This window comes from Plectrocnemia conspersa, unplaced genomic scaffold (genome assembly GCF_051122295.1).
Source record: "Plectrocnemia conspersa isolate PC_06_02 unplaced genomic scaffold, ASM5112229v1 ptg000013l, whole genome shotgun sequence".
Lineage (NCBI taxonomy): Eukaryota > Metazoa > Arthropoda > Insecta > Trichoptera > Polycentropodidae > Plectrocnemia > Plectrocnemia conspersa.
The window spans coordinates 4,327,842-4,349,789 of NW_028277177.1; the positions used below are offsets into that span (position 1 = coordinate 4,327,842).

The window sequence follows — 21,948 nt, forward strand, 5'->3', positions numbered from 1 at the left end:
TTATCACGTCGTATTTTTTCAAGAGAAGCGGTTATTTTTATACAAACTTTTATACTGCCCTAAAAATAGCTTAAATGACGTCTTCAATTCTAAACCAAAAATTCTCGGGTTATCCCTCAAATTAAATCCCAAAAATACAGTATAATTTAATTAATAAGCGCTATTGAAATTATAATATATGCTGCTCTACAATGTGTATGAAACTCAATTGGAGAGTTATCAAACGTACATTTTCTGTTCAAACCCAAACCCAACCTATACAAATTAAGCAAACCCAACTTGACATAATTTGTCCAGAAAAATGCATGCTATTGAATGAATTTTAATAAAATCTAAATAATAAGAGTACTGGCTGTACAACTTTATCCCTCCCGCTACTCAGTGAAAAAGCTGGAATGTCTTCCCTGGTTCTAAACATAAATTATAGGGTTATACCTCAAAGAAAATCTAAAAAAACAGCCCCGAATCTATTCCGAAAATATTTTTTAAATTTGTTATTTCAGTAAAATCATAACGGGATACATTTTCACCGGTAGAAATATATTTTTACTAGTAAAAATATAATTTATATGGCATATGCTTGTATAATTAAATGATTTTAACTTTTCGAATAAAAATCTGTGACGGTGCAGACACGATTTTATTGCTTTTGACGCAAGTTTTTGACTTCTGAGAAGTGATTTTTGCGCCCTCCAATTGACCAAAATTCGGTTTGAATATACGCTATTATGTATTAAGTCCGTAGTAATATCGTTAAGGATAGCTATAATATTTTTAAAACATAGTGTATTATGGAAGTAATACTTCTGTCTGTACTTCTTCTGCTTATTTTCCCCTGAGAGATGAATCGACATAGTTTGTATTTTGGACTTGATTTAATCAATTGGTACAGATTTACCCATTATAACACATAAGGCTTGCGCCTGTTAGATTACAACGGAAGATTTAATAAAAATAAAATAAATAAATATCGAACGTACACCCAAAGTTGTCATATCTTTTATGTTCATATCATATAGCTAAAAATAACTATAGTATAAAGATGATTCGTTTTTTTAAATCTCGCACTCAAAGGAACAGGTTCGTGGGTGATAAGTCGCGGAGCATCCATACATCGTACTTTGAAACCATTCCTATGCGGATCACATGTCTACCGTCGATTGACTGTTACTCATCTTCAATACGATATTCCGGAGATGGGCATTCAGCATATTATCATCGGTGATTCAATAGTGCACAGCCTTTTTTTCATCATATAGATTTATTTAAAAGGCTCATAACAGCAACACATATGAATGGTTCAATTCAAATTATGTAGCGAATGATGTTTATTGACCATAACGAGTATTATATAGGGGATTGGTTTTTACTTAGGCAACTTGGCGTGCATCAAATTGAGGGTTAGCAACCCCTGATCTATTACATTGGCTCTCTTTGATAAGTCTGAAGGCAGATCGGTAACGGCTTACGAGCCGAAGGGGTCGGTCGCATATAGCACGCGACGTTCAAGGCGAAAGGTGTGCGGGAAACGAGATGTGAAAACATACATGTGCACCCACCGGCCGACGACAGGGTGGACAGGTGGTGGCCGGCTGTGGTCTCGCTCCAAAGACCCCAAACGGCGGCACCCACTGTCACGGGCCAATTTCATATAGTACTATAAAAAATACGAATATCATGCCACCAAGACAATATGGATGGGTAATTGCACGTGCGAGCGTTTTTTTCTTATGTAGCGATCGAGTTTCCTCAAAAGGAAAAGGATGACCGGTTTAGAATATATTTTTAACAATATATTGCAAATAACTTAAGTATGGTAATTAATAAATTTTCAATGATTGAACTTGTAAAAGATTCCTTATACTTTACATATTACTTTTACACATATCCTATCAAAAAATCTAATAAAGATAATAAGGCAATGGGAAATCAATTTTTGTTCAATTCACTGCTTTCAGTCGATTTTAATGTATACAGAAGTAATCTTTATACTTTATACTTTATAATATATTGACTTGAGCTTGATGCTGTCAAGTTCATTGAAGCATTATTTCTGGATTTCAAGAAAGCTTTTGAAACCGATGTACATACATACGTTAAGTTAAGCTAAGCTAATAACATGAATAAGGAGTGTAGAAATCTGCGAATTGTTGAAAGAATTATATAGTGATTATCATATATGTACAACAATAAGAGGAATCCAGCGACAAAGTTTCAGTACTTTATTTTTTAATATAACTATAGAAAAAATATATTATCATGCCCTCAACAATACAATAACAGGAAGTGAACATGATATATAGGAAACATATCGATATATAATTTATAAATAAAATAATGCGATTAGATAATTTGGTCGCGTGCCATGCAATTTTGCACAATGGTTTCGATTATATCATTTTTTATCATTTAGTTCGAAGCTTTTTCAAGTTCTTGTACTCTTATGAGTCACTGCCATTGTTTGATTATCATTCAACATTGCCTGTCATTAATATTGGATTTGCGATAAAAGGCTTTTATAATACCATATTTTTTATCATTTATAAATCAGGTCAGTGTCGGTAAGAGAAAAGAGAACATCAATCGCCGAATCATATTACATTTATAATATAACATAAAAATATTTTATATAAATTCGGTATTGAAACAATGAAAATACCGGTATTTCGGTATTAGCTATGTAAAACAGCAATTTATTTTTAGAGAGTAATTTTGAGTTTAATGAAATCGTATTTTTTTAATATGTAACATAGAAAAAAAAATACGATAATATATTTATAACTGCAAAGCAAAAAATTCGCAAAGATTATTTCACTAATAGTTTTTTACAAATAAAAGTCACAAACAAGTTACTAAATATTTATATTTATTTTATAATAATAAACTAAGGTTAGGTGCTTAATATTATATAGCCAGACTATATGTTTAATATAAGATACATAATGACATCTTTTTAAATTACTATAAATCATATTAACATACAAACATAAAAAGTAGTAGGTATTTGAGGATTTAAAGCATTTAGTTTTTTTACATTGGATATTAAAAAAAAATATTGTATTAGAATCGGTCAGGTATTTTTGGGTTTAGATAAGCATATCCATGTTTTATACATATAATATATGTACATATATTATATGGAAAACTTTTGAAAAGAGTCTTAGGACACAAATTCTAATTGATATATATTTTTTACAAAGTTTTAAATTAAGAAATCTACCAATCTAAGAGTAGATGTTCAGAATTTATTCAGTTTAGTCTTTATAAAGAATAGCCAGTATTTATATTATATGCTCTGTATTTTTACCTCAAGGTCGGTTTTATGTTGACAGATGGTCAGCATAATAATACACGGTCATTATCAAGATGTTTTAGGGCCAACTTGTTAGGTTGTACTCGCAACATTGTCAGATGTCAACACAAGTCAAGCGTGCTATCTGCCGCCGCTATGTCGTTATTCCCGCTTCGTTCGTCCCTCTGAATACCTTCGCTTTAAATTTAAATGAAGGGTTTTAAATGATCTGGCTATCGCTCGCTCGCATCTAATATGTTTAGGTGCGAGCGAGATATTTTATAAAATATTTCTAAAATAAATAACTTATTGCCCATCTATGTTTACAAATATTATATTGTAATATTTTTTTTCATTCACGTAATGGTCCTATATTTCAATTCTGATCGTCCTACATTTTTATTCTGACCCTGAATAATATAATTATGACCGTTTATTATTTTAATTCTGATCGTTCTATATTTTTATTTTGACCATATGCTATTTGTTGGGAGCTATATATGTTTTTTTTTATAAAATGAATAATTTAATGCTCAGTTATATTTATAAATGTTATAATATTTTTTTAATTCATATGATCGTCCTATATTTTTCTTCTGATCGTGTGCTATTTTTATTCTAACCATTTGATATTTATTCTGATCCTAAATAATATAATTATGACCAGACTATTATTAAAATTCTGACTGAGATTTGCTTTTTATTCTGACTTAAATTTAATTTCAATTGATGTTTTAAGATACAGATTTTTTATCTACAACTTTTCTGTATTTATATATATTTTACTAAAATGTTTTTAGAAGTAAATTGCATCATGATTTGCGAGGCGTAGTGTATGCCACACAGCTTATAGTAGCGAACATTCTTATTTGCATTGTATCGGATTATAAAGTGGATTTTTGATCTAACTTTAATCAGTTACAATATCTAAGAGAAATCTGATAAAAAATAAAAATAAGGTTATTCAGTTAAAATTGTTAATTTTGTATTTATTTAAAATGCCTTAATACTTTTCTGAACTTATTTATAGTCGACTCAATCACTTATTGCCATTTTTAGTGTATGTACCACACAACTCATAGCAGTGAAGTAAGTAATATTGTATTTTTAATTTTTTAATCTATATTAATGCAATTACAATAACTAATAGATATCTAATCTAAAAAAAAATTATTGATATGAAAATAAATATTATTGAGTAATGACTTTCTAGAGAATTTCTTAAAATTATTTGTGATTATTTTTCACAAGAAATGAGAAATGTAATAAAATATAGAAATTAATAATTCTAATTATTTATACTACAATGTTTAAAACATTTGAGTCACTATTAAAAAGTAAAATTGATAATATATATTATATAAAAGTTTTTTAGTTAAAATTGAAAATTTTGTTTATGTTTTAAATGCCCTATTACATTTGTGAACTAATTTAAAATCGATTCAGTAATTATCATCAGCTAGCGTATGTGCCACACAACTTATAGCAGCGAAGTTAGCAATATTTGTAGCACTACTATTAACATTATGAATTTTTGATTTATCTTAACTCAATAACAATAACGTAAGAATGTCTAATCTAGAAAAAACAATTTTTAATTATTAGGAAAATAATAAAAAATATATTAATGATTTTCCAAGAATTTCTGAATATAATATGAAATTTATTTTCTTGAGAAATGTAATAAATCAGGAATTGTAATTACTTATACTAAAATGTTTAAGACCACAATAAAATAATATATGATAAATTATGGTATTTTGTATCACTATATTACATATTATTTTGTGAGACTTGTAAATTAAAATTGTAAATTTTGTATTGTTTTAAAATTGTCTACTATTTTTTTTAACTTATTTAAAGTAGACCTAATTTTTTAAGTGTAAATAGCATAACGTATTACGAGCTGTAGGGTATGTGCCACACAACTCATAGCAGTGAAATGAACAATAAAATAGGTCTCCCTATGTATTTACTACTAAACCCTTGTTCTAGTATCATTTACTGGAATTATATATTGTTAATAAAAATGGAAGTTTAATGATCCACTTGCCGTTGACTAGGCTGTGTCATACTTGATTCGCAATGATCACTTTCTTTTGCGCAAAAGGATAAAATTTTGCTATGCCTGTAAAATTCTGACACTTCAATAATATTATCAAGGAGTCTATTTGGTATAGAAGTGTGTTGAACTGACATTAGATAAAGCATGTGATAACATAGTTACATCTGGCACATACTAATATGGGATTTTCTCAAATAAAATATTTTATGGAGTTCTGGGCCGCTGCAGTATTATTTCATTGAATGTTTTATGATTTTAAATTTAGTTATATTTTAAAACGATGTGAATGATCGGCGGATGAGGCACCACCGGCCGTCAAAGTTCCGTCCCGGTCCGCCAAAGAAAGTGTTGCGCCTGCGTAAGCAGAGTGCCGCCTAGTTTTGGCCATAATAAATAAATAAATATACCTTTACAGTATATATACTTAACGAATATCCCTCTTCATCCATCAACATAAATAACATTGAGCAATTTTGTCTAATTACTTTCACCTTTTCGAGTTATTCCATTCCATTTGAGTTATAGCCATGAGATAAACGACAAAACCACCCATTTGTCAAATGAGCTACCTGTCGCTAACGCAATCGACGATGTGGAAGTAATATAGCTCATCATAATAAAATTGGCTAAAGAATACCTGCGTATGTCTAAAAAAAGGGTTCGCGTGTGCCGAAAGCGTTCACCCTCCACAGCAGGTGGGGTGCTAGCTGTCGGCCACTTTTTTACGTCAGGAAGTCAGAGGCGATTTGTAGTCAATTCTGCGAACCGCCACCTCTATTACACAGTTCCCCAGGGGGACGAACCTGTGGCTTTCGAGCCACAAAACGTATGGAGAGATACTTGTAAATAACGCTTTGGGGACACGTTACGACCCCTATGCTTTTTGGACGCAATTGAAAAGTTAATTCGAGGCGAAAGGTGTGTGAATTGTTTAGGTTAACTCAAACATTCCTTTACATAAAATATATAGAAGGGTTGAGTTTATGGTGTATTATATTATTAATTGATTTTTAGAATAACTGAGAAAAATAATACAATGATTTAATTTAAATGCAATATAATTTTGCATATTTTTTAATAAACAATATTTCAATAAAAGTGATATTTTAGTCAAATTGTCCGAATTTGTTTGCTCTCGACAAACGACCCTTAATAGAATTGGCTCTCGTGATAGATATAGGGCTAAATGTAAATAAAGGCAGGAATCAAACAATACATATACACATGTATACTACATACTTTTATGTATATACGAAAATAAATATGTGAGTATTTTATTCCACAGTTTCGTTCCAATTCGCGCTAATGGCTTCCATGCAACTTTTTTTCTATGTCTCCAACTTTAGTAATTTCACCGGATAAGATATCTATTGTATCGCAATGCTGTACTATTTGCTTCTTCATTGTTTGTAGCTTTTGGAGGCGGTAATAAAAATGTGTAACTTTTTTTCAGTTCACCCACCAAAAAGATGTACTAACATGCGATTGTGTAATTTTTCACTGACGTATCGTGACCGCAATTTACTTATGTTTTTTGTTTGTAAATACATATGTATATGACATTACAGAAATTGTATTGGTACCGAATGGTACTTTGCTATATTTGTATTGTATTGTATCGTACATTTGTCTACTGAAGGGAGTGTATTATAATTTGCTTTCGATTTCGTGCAAACAAATTTCTATTGAATTAAAAATTATATACTCATTATAGTTCAAACAGACTATAAGATTCGATCTGTGAAAAATGACTAAAATAACATTTACTTACATTATAATTGAGAAATTTCCCAATGAAATAAAAAAAAATATTTGTCGACACAGTTAATAACAATTCATTATAAGACACGTGTAAGTATGTTAATATAATATATAGCAAACGATAAAAATAAAAGTGCAAATATTAGGTAAATGACAATTGCTGATTAAGATCAATATACACGTTCTAGATAAAATTCTAGCAACAATACATTATATATTATAATATATTTTTTTAATATGTATCTAATAATAGTTAAAAAAATTAAAAATTATATTTTATTCCTTAGATTAAAGGATATGAAAAATGTATGCAGTAGTTAATCTACATTACATAATTAAAAATAAATAGATTAAGGATAAAATTCATAGTAATTGGATCAATACATTTTAGGAATTGGATTTTCCATCCATTAACGGTGGATGAGAGCAAAAAATAAAAATACTTAAGATGGCTAAAACTACATAGACAATGTAAACAAAGATTGCCACATTGATATCGTTGATAATTTTTTTAGATATGTATCAAATTTATGGGGTAAAACATAAGCCATTGAAAAGAAAAAGGAATAAAGTGTCCATGTCTTTAAGGTTAAAGGACTTATTTTTGTTTAACATGTTGTTTAAATAATTAAAATAACATGAAGATACATCTATTTATTTTACTAGATATTGTAATATGACACTAAAGTTTACAATTCGCGTTTATTATTTTTGTTGATAAAAATCGTTAGTAGTTAAAAAAATTGAATTAATTTTTTATAAACTTAGGTTTAAATCATTTAACTCTAAACATTATTTGACAAATTTAACTAATTTGTCTCTTTTGAAAATCAAAGTTATTTCCAAAGATTGTATTTAACATTTATTTTGCTATATTGTATTTTTTTACAATAACATCTTAAATGTATGTTAAAGAAATGTGTTAATTTTTAGTTTAAATTTAACTAATTACAATAAATATTTAAACGATTTAAATGAATTCGTAATTATATAATGTAATAATACCATTAAACATAAAAAATTGTACCTTTTTATTGATCTTTTACTAAACAAAAATCAACGATTATTAATTTTTGTTATACAACTAGAGAATTTTTATTAACCTTTAAAATTTAAAAATATCTTAAAAAGAATTTTTTTTTTAGAAACAGTAAATTATCGGATAAATAAAAATTTTTAAACAATTTTTTTTGACCCACACATATGAAATCTCATTAAAATATTATTAAAAATTGTTATCCAGCAAATAAAAATATTTTAGGTTTACATCGATCAGTTTTAAAGAGAAACATTCTACAAATACTATTAAAGCTGTAATTTTTAGATTTCAAAATAGTATTATCGTTGAAATTTACAGCTACTATAATACAATGACTGTCGGATGGTTTAAGCAGAAAAGTTTAATAAAAAATTAAAATATTAAAAATTAAAAAAAAAAAATGTGAAATATTATAAATATTCACGGAATTGTTTAGTCCCGAGATCTCTTTTCATTTGTTAGAAATGGTTGTTAGAATGACATTTAAATTAACTGTGCTACTGTTTGAAACCCCTACAATTGGAACAACAATAATATTGTATTGCTGTACAAACCGGTCAGTATCTTTATCAATTTATTTTAATACACTATTTTTTTTATATACTACATCTATATTTTTTTAAATACCTTTTATTGCTTTTTCAATTAACTTTTTATAATCACAAATCTGAGATTTTTTTTATAAAAATAGGGTTCGAGCAAATAAAGGATATTACTATTTTAAGTTAACTTACATCAATCGGTTTTAAAGACAAACATTATAAAAATACTTCAATACAAGTTCAAGTATGCATACAAGATTATTAAAGCAATACTCCTAGATTTGAGTAGTATTATCGTATAATGGTTAAAACAGAGATGTTAAGTATTTAAAGTATAGGGAATTAAAAAATACAACATAGCAAAATAAATGGTATATAAACTATAAAACAAATTATCTCTTTAAGATCAATAAAATTTGTCTATAAATGTTCAGACTTTCAATTAAGATGAAATAATATATAAAGTATTATGTTTAAAAACTAGAGAATATATGAATTGATAGAATAGTTTCACTTAATTATTTAAGAAATAAAAAGTATAACTTGAAAATATATCATGTATGTTGTGGACCACTTGGGTTCAAAATAGGATCATTTTTATTTATAACATATGTAAATTCTATAGTAAGTAATGTAAATTTATAATAAATTATTCTATTTTATGTATTCAATTCATGACATTAAAAAGTGATCGATAACACATGTAATGCATTAGATAAAATATAAGTATAGTTAAAGGACAATAACTTAAACAATAATTATATACATAAATAGTTAATACAGTAACACATGGTTTCCCAAACTATGTTCCGCGGAACACCAGTGTTCCGCGGATCCAAAGTAGGTGTTCCGCGGAGCCTAAATAGATATTTCACAAAAATTTAGATTAAATTAAAAAAATTGTTAGTCTTGCTAATACATAAAAATTGTTCATAAATCTGATAAAAAAGCTTTAAAATATGTGTTAAATATTCAACATTGATGTGTATAAAATCTGGAGGGAAAAGTTTCATAAGTCGGTGTTGTTTTTTTTAACTTTAAAATTTGATCCTATTTAAACAATATTTTTTTTGTTAATTAATCACACGATATTAGTGCTTGTTATACGAATTTTATTTATGTGACTAGATATGCTACTAGCAGTCACTGTATTTTGCATAGGCATGCACTGTTGACTAAAAAAATTTCCACAAATTTAAAAAATGTTATGAAGTAGCCGTGAAAATGATGAACTATGTAAAATCTAGACCACTTCAATCCAGATTATTTAAAATTTGGTGCGATGAAATGGGTAGTGAACATGCAGCACTTTTATTACTTACTGAAGTGAGATGGCTATCCAGAGGAAAAGTACTATTAAGACTTTATGAACTTTAAAATAATTTATTAGTCTTCTTGAAAGCACAAAATAATTTGCAACATCATTTTATAATTTTTTTAACAAATCCTTCCTGGTTGATACATTTGCATATCTGGCGGATATTTTTACAAAGTGAAATGATGTTAACTTATAATTACAAGAAAAAAGTATTACAATTTTTAATACGAGAGATAAAATCGAATCTTTTGATAAAAAAATACAATTTCAGATTTTATCGGTTGAATCTAATAATTTTGATTGTTTTCCTGTCTTGGATATGAATGTTTAAATGAATTGAATTTTCAAGTAGATAAAAAAGTTTCACAAGTATTTTTAGAACACCTATATTACTTGAAAATAACTCTTTCGGAGTATTTTCCGAAAACTAGTAAGGACGATTCCTGGGTTCGGAATCCATTTTCCGTGACAGAAAAACCAGTGGGCTTAAGGGATATGAGAATTTAGTTAATGACTCTGATTTGATACAAAAATATCAGCCATTAAATGATTTCTGGGCGAGTCTGACTGAAGAGTTACCCAAGGTGTCAAAACAAGCTCTGGTTTGTTTACTTCCGTTTTCCACGACGTATTTATGCGAAGTGGGATTTTTTAAGTATATTGCAACAAAAACAAAATACAGAAATAGACTCCACGCCACGGCAGATATGAAAGTACAACTAACCAAAATTGTGCCTGATATAAAAAAAATTGTTATTTAAGAACCCAAAATCATTAGTCATTAGGAGTTTTATTTATTTGTATTTTTATGTTTATTAAATAAATTTAATAACATTTCTTTAATAACATGTTTTATTTTATTATGAATTACCCAGCCTAAAAAATAAGTTAAGTGTTCCGCCAAAATTTTCGGATTTGCCAAGTGTTCCGTCGCTGAAAAAGTTTGGGAAACCCTGCAGTAACATATTACGGTATATTTATAGTAAAATACATAATATAGCAATTATTATATTGTATTGGATATGAAATATGTTAGATATAAATATAATAAACGGTAATATTACTATGCCCAAAAAACAAAATATCCAACAAAAATCAGCGTGCTTCGATGATGTACACTCAGTTTACATGGGATTTAAATTAGAAAAAATACGAATAGTATCATTAACGTAACAATGATTGTAATATAAGTGCTAAAAATAAGTATATGTGTTAGGCATCGTGTATACATGTGACTAATACGACCACATAGATCGCTGGTTCAGTGTGCACTATAAAATAAATTAGTACTGTATCATGTATTTTATTGCAATTTTGGGGATAAGCGTTGTAGTAAATTATTTTATTAAATTTTAATTCTGAATCTGTTTTGTAGAAGCTTTAACCATCTACTACACAATTTGTTATAATTTAGAGAAATCAATCCGTCTAAAAAGGCCACACAGTATATTCACAATAAAAGAAGAGACCCCGTTAGCAAATAATTGCCTTAATAATTGGAAATATTACAAGCACTACTTAATAGCACATCGGATTTGAGGCGTTTATAAATCATACGTAACGCCTAAAAACTACTCTTTGTTTGGAAAGGACGCGCGCTTGACAGTATCTTGTGCTGAAGTGGTTTATATTATAGAAAAAATAATAATTTAATATATTACATGGAACATATCATGAAGAAAATGCAGGATATATGTCAATCAATAAATGTAATAAAAAACTAGAGGAAATTGTTTTCATGACATTTCTTTTATCCATTTTACGTTCGGTACGTGGTTAATACATAAAAGCGCAACAAAACCCAAATTTTTCGCTTTGGATCGGAGCCAAACGCCGCCTAGTCTACAGTGTGTTCCAAAACGCTCTTACGTACTCGACACAATGGCCGACATACGAAACGGTCAAAGTTTACGGCTTACTACGGCGAAAAACGAACCATATATCACTCGCCAAATTGTCTATATCACATTACGTGCTCCCAAAGTGGGAGGCTCGAATTCGAACTTTGAACCTTCGCCGAATGTTTACCTAAAACCTTATCAGTTGTATCGGACACGTGGTTAAGTGTGTAATTATGTCAATTTGATATCGGTGCACCGATTGTTTGACTCGAGCATTCGACACCTAAAGGTGATGTAAAAGGTTCGTTGGCGATGGATGTCTAGAAATTTTACATCATTTGTGGTACTAATTTGATTTTGTGAAGTCTTACTTTTTTACATAAATAATTGGCATAAACGCATTTTAACAAAAACATCCGATGAAATTTAAATAGCGAATTTGAAGCTGCAACTGCATACTATTTGATTTTGTGTAGGAAGAAATTTTAAGTTTCTCATTAACGATAGTTTATAATTGGCTACTGAAACGACGGAAGAAGATGGTAAAAGTTTTTTTTTATCTCATTGCAAAAGGAGATTTTTTAATATGTATAAAAAAATAAAGCATAAAATACATTGGACATATTCGCTAATGAGGTAGCAAACCCTCGAACTAACTTTCCACAAGACCATTTCAACAAGATTTTTATTACACAATATCAAATATTCTGTTTCCGCCCCTAATATTCGCATCGATCAGACGATCAAGTTATGAAAGAGATATTGGACTCTCAAGTGTATTTATTTGGTAATGGATACTGTGTAAATATACTTTGAAATGCTTAAATTAAAAAACGCGAACAAAGCCGAAAGTCAATGCATTATAACAACTCACATTTTATAGAAAGATAATGTTGTCAAATTTTAATAATTTTTGAATTACAGTTAAGTTAGTACAGTTTAATTACATTGATTAATTAATTAGAAGAATATTTTTAAAGCGCAATAAATAATAAACGGTTTAATTAATTAGAACAATATGTATTATACAATAATAAATAGTCTGGTTCCGCCCAAATTATCGTTATTGCTCAGTTGATCAAATACTGTCCCTACCAGTCCCTACCAGAACACGGCAGTAATAAATTACTTCATTTAGAAACATTCTTGGGGTGCTTTAGCTAAGAACATCATTCAGAATTATCACTTTGCTTCCGACTTGAAATAAACAAAAGCTCAGAAAAAATCAGAAGCAGTTTTTTTTAATCCTCCCATTGTAACCTGACGTAAGCCTAATGCGTTACAATGGTATATATCTGTACCAACTGAGTATGTCAATCAGATATAATAAAACAGCGACATTTATATGTGTATTATAATTTATAGCCAGTCTGCTGCCGTGACTCGAATCCGCGGCCCCTGGGTTAATAGTCAAGACCTTACGAACTACGCTATTTCGACCGTCCAGTTAATCAGTGAGCTTCATAAGATTCCCATGTCATCTGGATGAAGTACCGTTACACGAAAGAGCATGCTTTATCTCTTTCTTCGTTGCATGCGACACCACTACCACTTTTATTTCTAGGGGATTGGCGTCAGTTCTGGATTGTTAAATGAATAAATTTGATTAACCTACAATACCACTAACTTCATTCCATAATTTTACTACTTACGTGTCTGATTTTTTTTAATTTTGTGCAGAATTTTAACGATATTTTAAATAAATATAATTATTATAGTCATTATTAAATGTAGTCCTACTATTTGTGTTTCCAAAAGCAATAAAATATTTATATTTATAATAAGAAAAGAGCATTAATATATAATAAAAATAAAATGGTAAATATTTCTTTAGAAGTGCAGGGTAACACCCCCGCTATGTATGGCTGAGAAGCAAATAGTAGTGGATTCTAATTAGAATGTAACGGTAAACCGTCGAGATCGATAGGGAATCTTATAATGCAATCAGTGAACCGATCTCCAAGATCAAGCTGATCTTTACGACTTGGTATTACAGTGAGAACAGATTTTTGTAGTACATTCTAAATGTAATGAGCAAGCAAATATATTTTTATGAACGGTTATATTATAAAAAATCTAATATATATTTTTTATTACATGCCAATTTATTTCATTAAACTTAGAATTACATATTTAAATTGGATTTTTTCATATACATTTTATCTTGAAATAAAGAATCAGAGCGTAGTTAATTAAACTTATTTTAACCTAACCTAGAATATAAAATGGATCATTAATTCCAGAATTTGTATATCAGGAAAAAAGACAATCAATACAAGAGTCTGATTTATAAGTTAATTTAATTACAAAAGACAATATAAAGCATAAGTAAAAAATAGGTAGGAATATTTTATTATTGATAAGCACTTTATTATATACTAAATTTTATTAATTTATTTTGAAGCAAGTTTATCCGCAATTTGTCAATTACTTTAATTTTAAAAGATATTCTGATTCATAATTAGATTGTATGAAATATTATCACTTCTTACAATAAAGATAAGAAATCAGGATTCATAATATTTGCTTGTTAATAGATTTTACTTTTAAAAATTATCGACTCATCATTTGATTAAAAAAATATTAATTAATTAGTTTTTTGTTGACTTATATATATTTTTGTAAAATTAAAAAAAAATATATACAATTTTTTTGTACGATTTTCAATTAAAATAGTACTTAAAAGATTATTTTGTTATTCATATTATGTCGGATCTCGGTTGCTCAGATGATTTAACTCGGTTGAGCGATCGTATAGTTTGTAGCCTGTGGCCAATTTTATTATATTTTGATTTTTTCTTTCTTACTATGTATTCTTTTTTGAGTAACCCTCAGTCTTAATTTATTTTAAATAAATATAAAAATACTTTGAGGATAGCACTGTCGGTTGTTTAGTCTGAGTGCTTCAAAACAAATTACTAATTGATTTGACGATACGATCGTTAGCGACAAGCCGATGACGATAACCAAAGCGCAATTCATAATATAAACGCATTATTTTTTCAATCAATTTCACTTAAATAAACAGGCAACTTGTTCGCTCGGAATAAAAATTGAGAGAAAGAGAAATGAACGCGCGGAGGAACAAAACCCCGAGACGTCTTTATGAATAATGTCAAACGCAGAACTCGGTTTATTGTTTCCCGTCAAGGGGGAAAGATTGCATTGTGAAAAAAATAAATCAACACTATTTGCATATAACGACGGGAAGGATTTCGTTGTATTTTTTGCCTATCTGATTCTAACGAAATAAAAATTCAAATTGAAACGATCAAAAGCAGTATAATGTAAACTCGTCTCGTCTAAATTACTAAGAGCAAAATATATATATATATATGTATATTACATAAACAACAAATAAAATATCAGTATATAAGTGCCATAAAATAAATTGATTTATACATAAAAAAATATAATAATAAAATATTACATTATGATGGATCTGATATGCTGAAGATAATATGCGCGGAGAAGTTATTTTAATTATGTTAACACACTCAAAGATAATTGACTGTTTGTTTAAAATACATTCATAACAATGATTCTTATTGTTAAAAAAAAGTGTATGAACCTGAATAATTAAAATAAAACATATCATTCGTTGTTAATCTTTATCTTTTCGCAATACCGTTTAGCATTTTAGTGATTGCATTACTAAAAAAAATATTATAATCTCAATTGTATATAAAAGAGTACTAGTTAATATTTAATTGCTTTAACATCATATTATCAAAATATATAGATGCAATAAAAAATAAATGTTGTCCAGTGAAAGCAAATAAATTTTTAACTAAATTGTGAATGACTGTTGAAATTCTGATTAGATATAGAGATCATTTTATAAAAATATAGTTAGGTTTGCTTGCTCAATAATCACCCAACCTTAGCTTAGTAACTGTCAGGAAATTCAATTTTATGGCAAAGTATTTTTTTGCGGTGTGGCATAAAATTTAAAATTGAGATGCTTAAAAATAATATTTTTTAAATTTTTTATCATCATAAGAAAGAGCATATTTGAGGCTACTTTTAACTGCTCTTTTATTCGTATCCAACTATCCACAAAATTTACATTTAACAGTCTGTGCCGGCCGGCGTCAGCCCCCAGACCGATTGCTCTTTTACGGAAGCTTTCGTCGCAGTCAGGGGTGGCGAGTGAAAAGTTCAGGGGTGGGTAAAGCTGTGCGCGACGTTTCGCCGCGGGGGTGGCTTGATAAATGATGCACCCCCATAGGCCGCGGTCTATGAACCGATAATTAATTCATCGGAACGAGAACGACAGGTGCGTTAGGCGTGGAAAATTTATGCCGAAAAGGTCGAGAACGACGATGCGTGGAAAATTAGATAATCGGGATGGAAAAACAGGTGATATTGACACTCATGTAGAAAGTTTAGCTATCTAAAAAAATATTTAAAAAGCGTCATTAAAGAAAAGTACTTTTGCTACTTCTATTCCACTGCAATGATTAAGTATTAAAGTGTTCAAGGATATACTTATATTTACAATATAAAATTGAATGATTGTATGAGTACGTGAATATTATTCCACAAAATTAAAATCGTTGGTAAAAGTTTATTAATGGTTTGATAAAAAAAATTCTGTCTCAGTTCATAAAACAACCCCCTATTTTAACCCCAACGTTGATTGTTATGATAGCTGAGTTACTCATTTAAAGTTCAAAGTCAAAGCTTTGCTGTCTGGCAGTTTTCTCTATAATTTCATAGGATTCACCCTCTACAATTTTCCAATCGTGTTGCTTTCCGATAGCTCATTTACACAATATACCCATAACTATTGTCCATTACCATCACTCACCAAAGAAAATATTCGTTTAATTTCAATATATCAAATCTCATGGCGTCGATAAACGATGCGTATAGACGGAAAACGATTTTACTCTTTCGTCGCCAAGTTGGATTATAATTGGAAAAGTTTTATACAACGATTGGTAAAATCCATCGAGACGGCTGTAAGATTTACATCGGATGACCTTCGATTGTCTTTATTTGTTGTAATGCTTCTTTCGGACACCCTTCAAATCTCTCCCAAGGAATTTGATTGTTACTATGAATTATATTGTATTGCATTGATTTTTTTCACTTTAATATTAGAATGGTGCCATGACCGAAAAAGCTCTATACGAGCATTGCGTGTTAAGTTTTCGTTAATTAATCGAGCTTTCAATTAGCTTTTAATGTCATAGTTAAATAAATTAGTATGCATTTTAATTTAAATAAACATATATATTAAATCATTTTTTTTATTTAAAAAGCTATTAAGTATTTAATTACTTATGGGTTAATTTATTTTAATAATGCTTTAAGCTAAAATATAATAAGCTTATTTTGAGTTATATATCTAATATGTACTTAGATAAAAATTGAGGTTATTAAATACATAGGAAAAAGTCTAGAAATATTTTTCGAAGCAATCATTAAAAAATATACATTCTAGTAAGTTAAATCGCCTATTTAGATTTTTGTTAAAAAAACTGTAATTGACTTATTATATTTATTAGCAAAAAAAAAACATTATAACAATTAGGTAAATTTGAAAAACATATTTTAACTTCTGAAGTAATTTTGATAGTAAGAAAAACCATCTGAATCACAATTTTATTGAAACCATGTCAACTTTAAAGTAACAGATAATGCTGTATTCTAGTATTGCATTAGTATATTGTTTGGTTTCTTTGGGTTATTATATAGTTCGATGGAGTAAGAAATAAATAAATAAAAAATTTCAGTAAAAAAATTAGAAAAATACGCACATACAGAATCATAAAAGCATGTATATTTATTTAATAAAAATATGTTTTTTTTTTCCATAAATTTTAACACTTGTTAGTGTTATTGTATGAATTAGCTTTAACGCCAGAGTAGGGGTATAGAAAAATATTGTGCTATACTAATTTTTTGCTATTCAAAATTAGCCGTTTAACTTTATCTTAAATCACTCTTCGCGTGGCATGCGATCCTAATACAAACAGTATATTATCGTCGTTTTTCCGTTCAACGATCGTTATCGCTCGCATTGCATATTTTATCTACTACGGCCTGTTTCGCGCTACGCGCTTTTATATCTGCGCTTTGTTAAAGTAACTCACTAATCAAAAATAGCACTAATAAAAATACATTTTTATTGAACTTTAAGCGTTTTAAGAAATCAGTAAATGTCAGGCATCACATTTCACACTTTTTAGAATGTTTTTTTTTATATCTACTTATTTAGAAGATGAATGATTTTTTGGTATAATTTAATGAAACAATAATTGTAAATAAATTTAACGATGCACAAGAGTCAGATAATTATAAATATATTATATGACATATTAAAAAATGTGTAAGTATAAATACTATATTTATAAGACAAGAACAATACAATATCATTAAAAAAAAAGCTAAAAATTTGTGAAAAAATAATCATAAATTAACTTAATACATAGAAATCAGGGAAATATTTCTAAAAAAAATGATAATACATTCCTATAAAAATATTATATTCGTTAAACAATAATTCATAGGAAAAGTATAAATAAAAAAATAATTATAAATCGACAAACGATTTACAAGCGTCAGATAAATATTTGTGAAAAGTATGTCTTAATAAATTATTTAAAAACATATAGTTGGCAAAAATAATATATTTATAAAAGAAAATATTTAAAGCAATATATTAATGAACTCAAAAATTTATAGGAATTATATATAGATATTTAAAAAAATAAACTCAAAAATCATAATAATATTTGGGAAGAAATATATTATAATGAATATTTAAAAAAAATATTCATTAGAGAATAAATATGACATGTTATTAAATCCAAATAAATCCAAAAAAATATTAAAATATTAAACACAAAAATAAGAAAAATATTTGCGTTGAATATTTATATATTTTTGATATAATGCATAATTGAAAGAAATAATAATAGAGAATATAAATTTTATTATTGAAGAGCAACACAACAGGATTATTCATTAAAAATATTTATACATACAGTATTATTTGCTATTTATTCTTAAGACAATTCTAAAGATAATTTGTCAAACCTTTTAGGCAATATATCCAAATATAAAATATTCTTTCTTGATTTATTTATAAGACTTTTATATTTAATTTTGCTAAATTATTTATTTAGAAAATATTTTTTGGGTCGCAAAGTTCTCAAATATATATAAATATGTGTTTGGTTGTAAAGCTCGGAAGTTTTAGAAAGAACAATTTTAATGACAAGAAATATGAGCAGGAAAAGTAGTTAATTCATTTTCCATATTTATTCATAAAAAGTACTTTTTATCAAAAGTAGATGACCATGAATTGTCATTGATAAATTCATTAGCATTTAACGATTGATGAAGTGTCTGAAACTTTTTTTTTAATGATTACTTATACATCAAAAACATTTGTCATTGAAATCAATGAACTTTAAAGTTCTGTAAATGCATTGATGAGTAATAAATAAGTATATGTATTACAGGTCAATCCTATTATTTTCTCTCTCTGAATATTCTTTTATGGTGATATTTTAAAATACATTGGTAGAAAAAGGTTAATTTTATCAGTTGCAGATAATGAAATAAGCTTTGCTTAAAACGACAGTATTATTTGATATAACTACATAAATTGTATTAATCAAGTTGTCTTATATTTCTATCCTATATGCTATGTGTAATCATAAGTAATATTATTTTATTTTTTATTCAGCATGTTCAAGTGGAATGTGCAACTATTCATGCCCATTTACGAAAAGCCATTACGCGTCATAACATACCATAAATAATAAAGGTTACCTGTTTCTATGGAAAATTGCACAGTATTACAGTGCTTTAAATTTAATAGTTCAACGAGTCACCTACCAGACGTCTGGAAAATTTGCATCGCTGCAAGCGATAAAAGGACAGCGCGATAAAATCGTTTACGACCACTGGCATGACATTCGCGGAAATCGTTATTGTTGCGAAAACGCGCTAAGTACCACTCGACACCACCCCTTTGGATTCTCGAGGGTGCTGCTATTGCGTTATGTCGGCTGTTTTTTCAGCGCGACGCATATTTTTATGAGTTTCCTTCTGGAAAAATTGTAAAAAGCGACGCGAAAAAAAAGTGGCGCCCCCACAGGGGTGGTGCAACAATGACCCGTTAGCGAATCGTAAAAATGCATGAATTATGCATCTCGAGAGAAGAAACTGGTTTCGAAAGCCGCTATTGACGGCCATCTAGGGTGCCATAAACAAGTATTTTTGTATTGCTATAAAGCCATGAAAACGTGAAAGTCTTTATTATTTATGTTGAGATATAAAATGTACGTTTTCAGAATCTTTATAAAATTTTGAGTTACTGTACTGTTTAAATTTATACCTAGCTTTAACGAATTAAGCAAACATAAATTGACCGAATATGAAAGTTTTAAAATTATCAATATTTTTGAACCTCCTTACTCGAACTTGTTTCGAAGCAAAAAACTATTTTTTTTAATATATAATTTTTTGACACTATCATAAGGGCTTTCAAAAGTTATTTGTAATAATTTTATGGGGGGAAAAAATAATGTGTTTATTCTCCAGAGGATATCGAAAGAGATTTGCGGCGAAACGTCGAGAGGTAAATGCACAGAAAAAATTGCAAAAATGAAAATAATTACTTGAACCTGGGTTAAAATATATTTTAAATAATGCAATAAAACAGCAACAAACTACAGATTTATCTACATGAGCATGCATTTTTTTTTATAATATTAATATCAACACGAGAAAAATATTTATCGATTGTAATATTTCGGTGAGCATCTTAACACTAGTTATAATTTTTTTTTATTTAAATAAACTATTTTTTTTAAACGCGTAGTTAACAATAATTTTGGGCGAAAAAATAATAAATCGTATTTTTGATAATAAAAAATACAAATAGTTTCATTAATTATGATCGAAAAAAATTGAATCTAAATTATTCTCCAGAGGATGCCGAAAGACATTTTATGCAAAACGTCAAGAGAAAAACCTTATTAATAAAGAATAAAATAATCATCTTAATATATTTAAAATAATATATTACATATAAATTGTAATTATTTAATCACATAATTATATTTTTTTTTTATGATGAATTTGTAAAATAAACCATAAATAAAAAATGGTAATAATAAATCACTCTATGTTTAGATCTGTCTGAAGTACAGTGTTTGATTTTGATATTTAGTAATTATATCATTCATGGCTATTTCTGTTTAATCAGCAATAAACACACAGCAGAACTCCATTTCCATATATATAGATGTGTCACTATTTTTTTCAAGTAGGTCAGTATCACATATTGATTTATAAGCAAATGAACAATACTTTTATTCTAATTCTTAAAAACACTATTTATTTAAGTTGCATATCTACCGTACACTTTACAAATGTTTTTAATTATCAGTGTCGTATTATTGTGCTTGAAAAGTTTTTAAAGTAAGGCATGAATATGATACCTTCATATAAAAGATTATTACATAATATTTGCATTAAGACGATACTATTTTTTGTAAAAAAAAATAATACGTTAAAACTTATTTTGGGAAATGTAAAAAAAAACATCAAAAGAGAAGCGATAAAATAATGAAAATAAAGAGTCACAGAGATTTACATTTCCTTAAATGTAAGTCGGCGTTTGGCGTTTGTTCTAGTAACGTTGACCTAATTTATAATTGATATAAAAAGTTAATTTCTTAGAATGTGACACATTCGTCTAAATAATAATAAAAAATATATTGTATATATGTGTATATGATGTAGTATTAAATATTCAACAATGTTAAAGTTAGTTCATTTGCTAATATAGGCAAAATAAAAAATGTCTTCCAAGTTGGCATTGAGCTTTTATATAGCACTATGCAAAAATCATTAGCTTACATTCGACTTCCGCGTGCACACTCTCAGATTTGATCGAAACTGGGCGGTCGGGCTTTCGCAACATTCGGTGGTATGGGATCGTCCGGGGTGGGCTTTTTGGTATTGATCCCACTTTTTCTTCTATAATACTATTCATCCTACTTCTCCATGCCGTTCGAGGCTTGGTCAAACCTGTTGGCGTAAGTGTCACAAGGACGGATCG

The 21,948-nt window shown here is 28.2% G+C and overlaps 1 protein-coding gene across 5 annotated transcripts in view; it reads right to left on the reverse strand.

Moving 5' to 3' along the window:
* The window catches only part of LOC148227090 (protein kinase C-binding protein NELL2-like), an 82,046-nt gene that overhangs the window by 28,248 nt on the left and 31,850 nt on the right, over nucleotides 1-21,948 (reverse strand). The window lies entirely within an intron of this gene.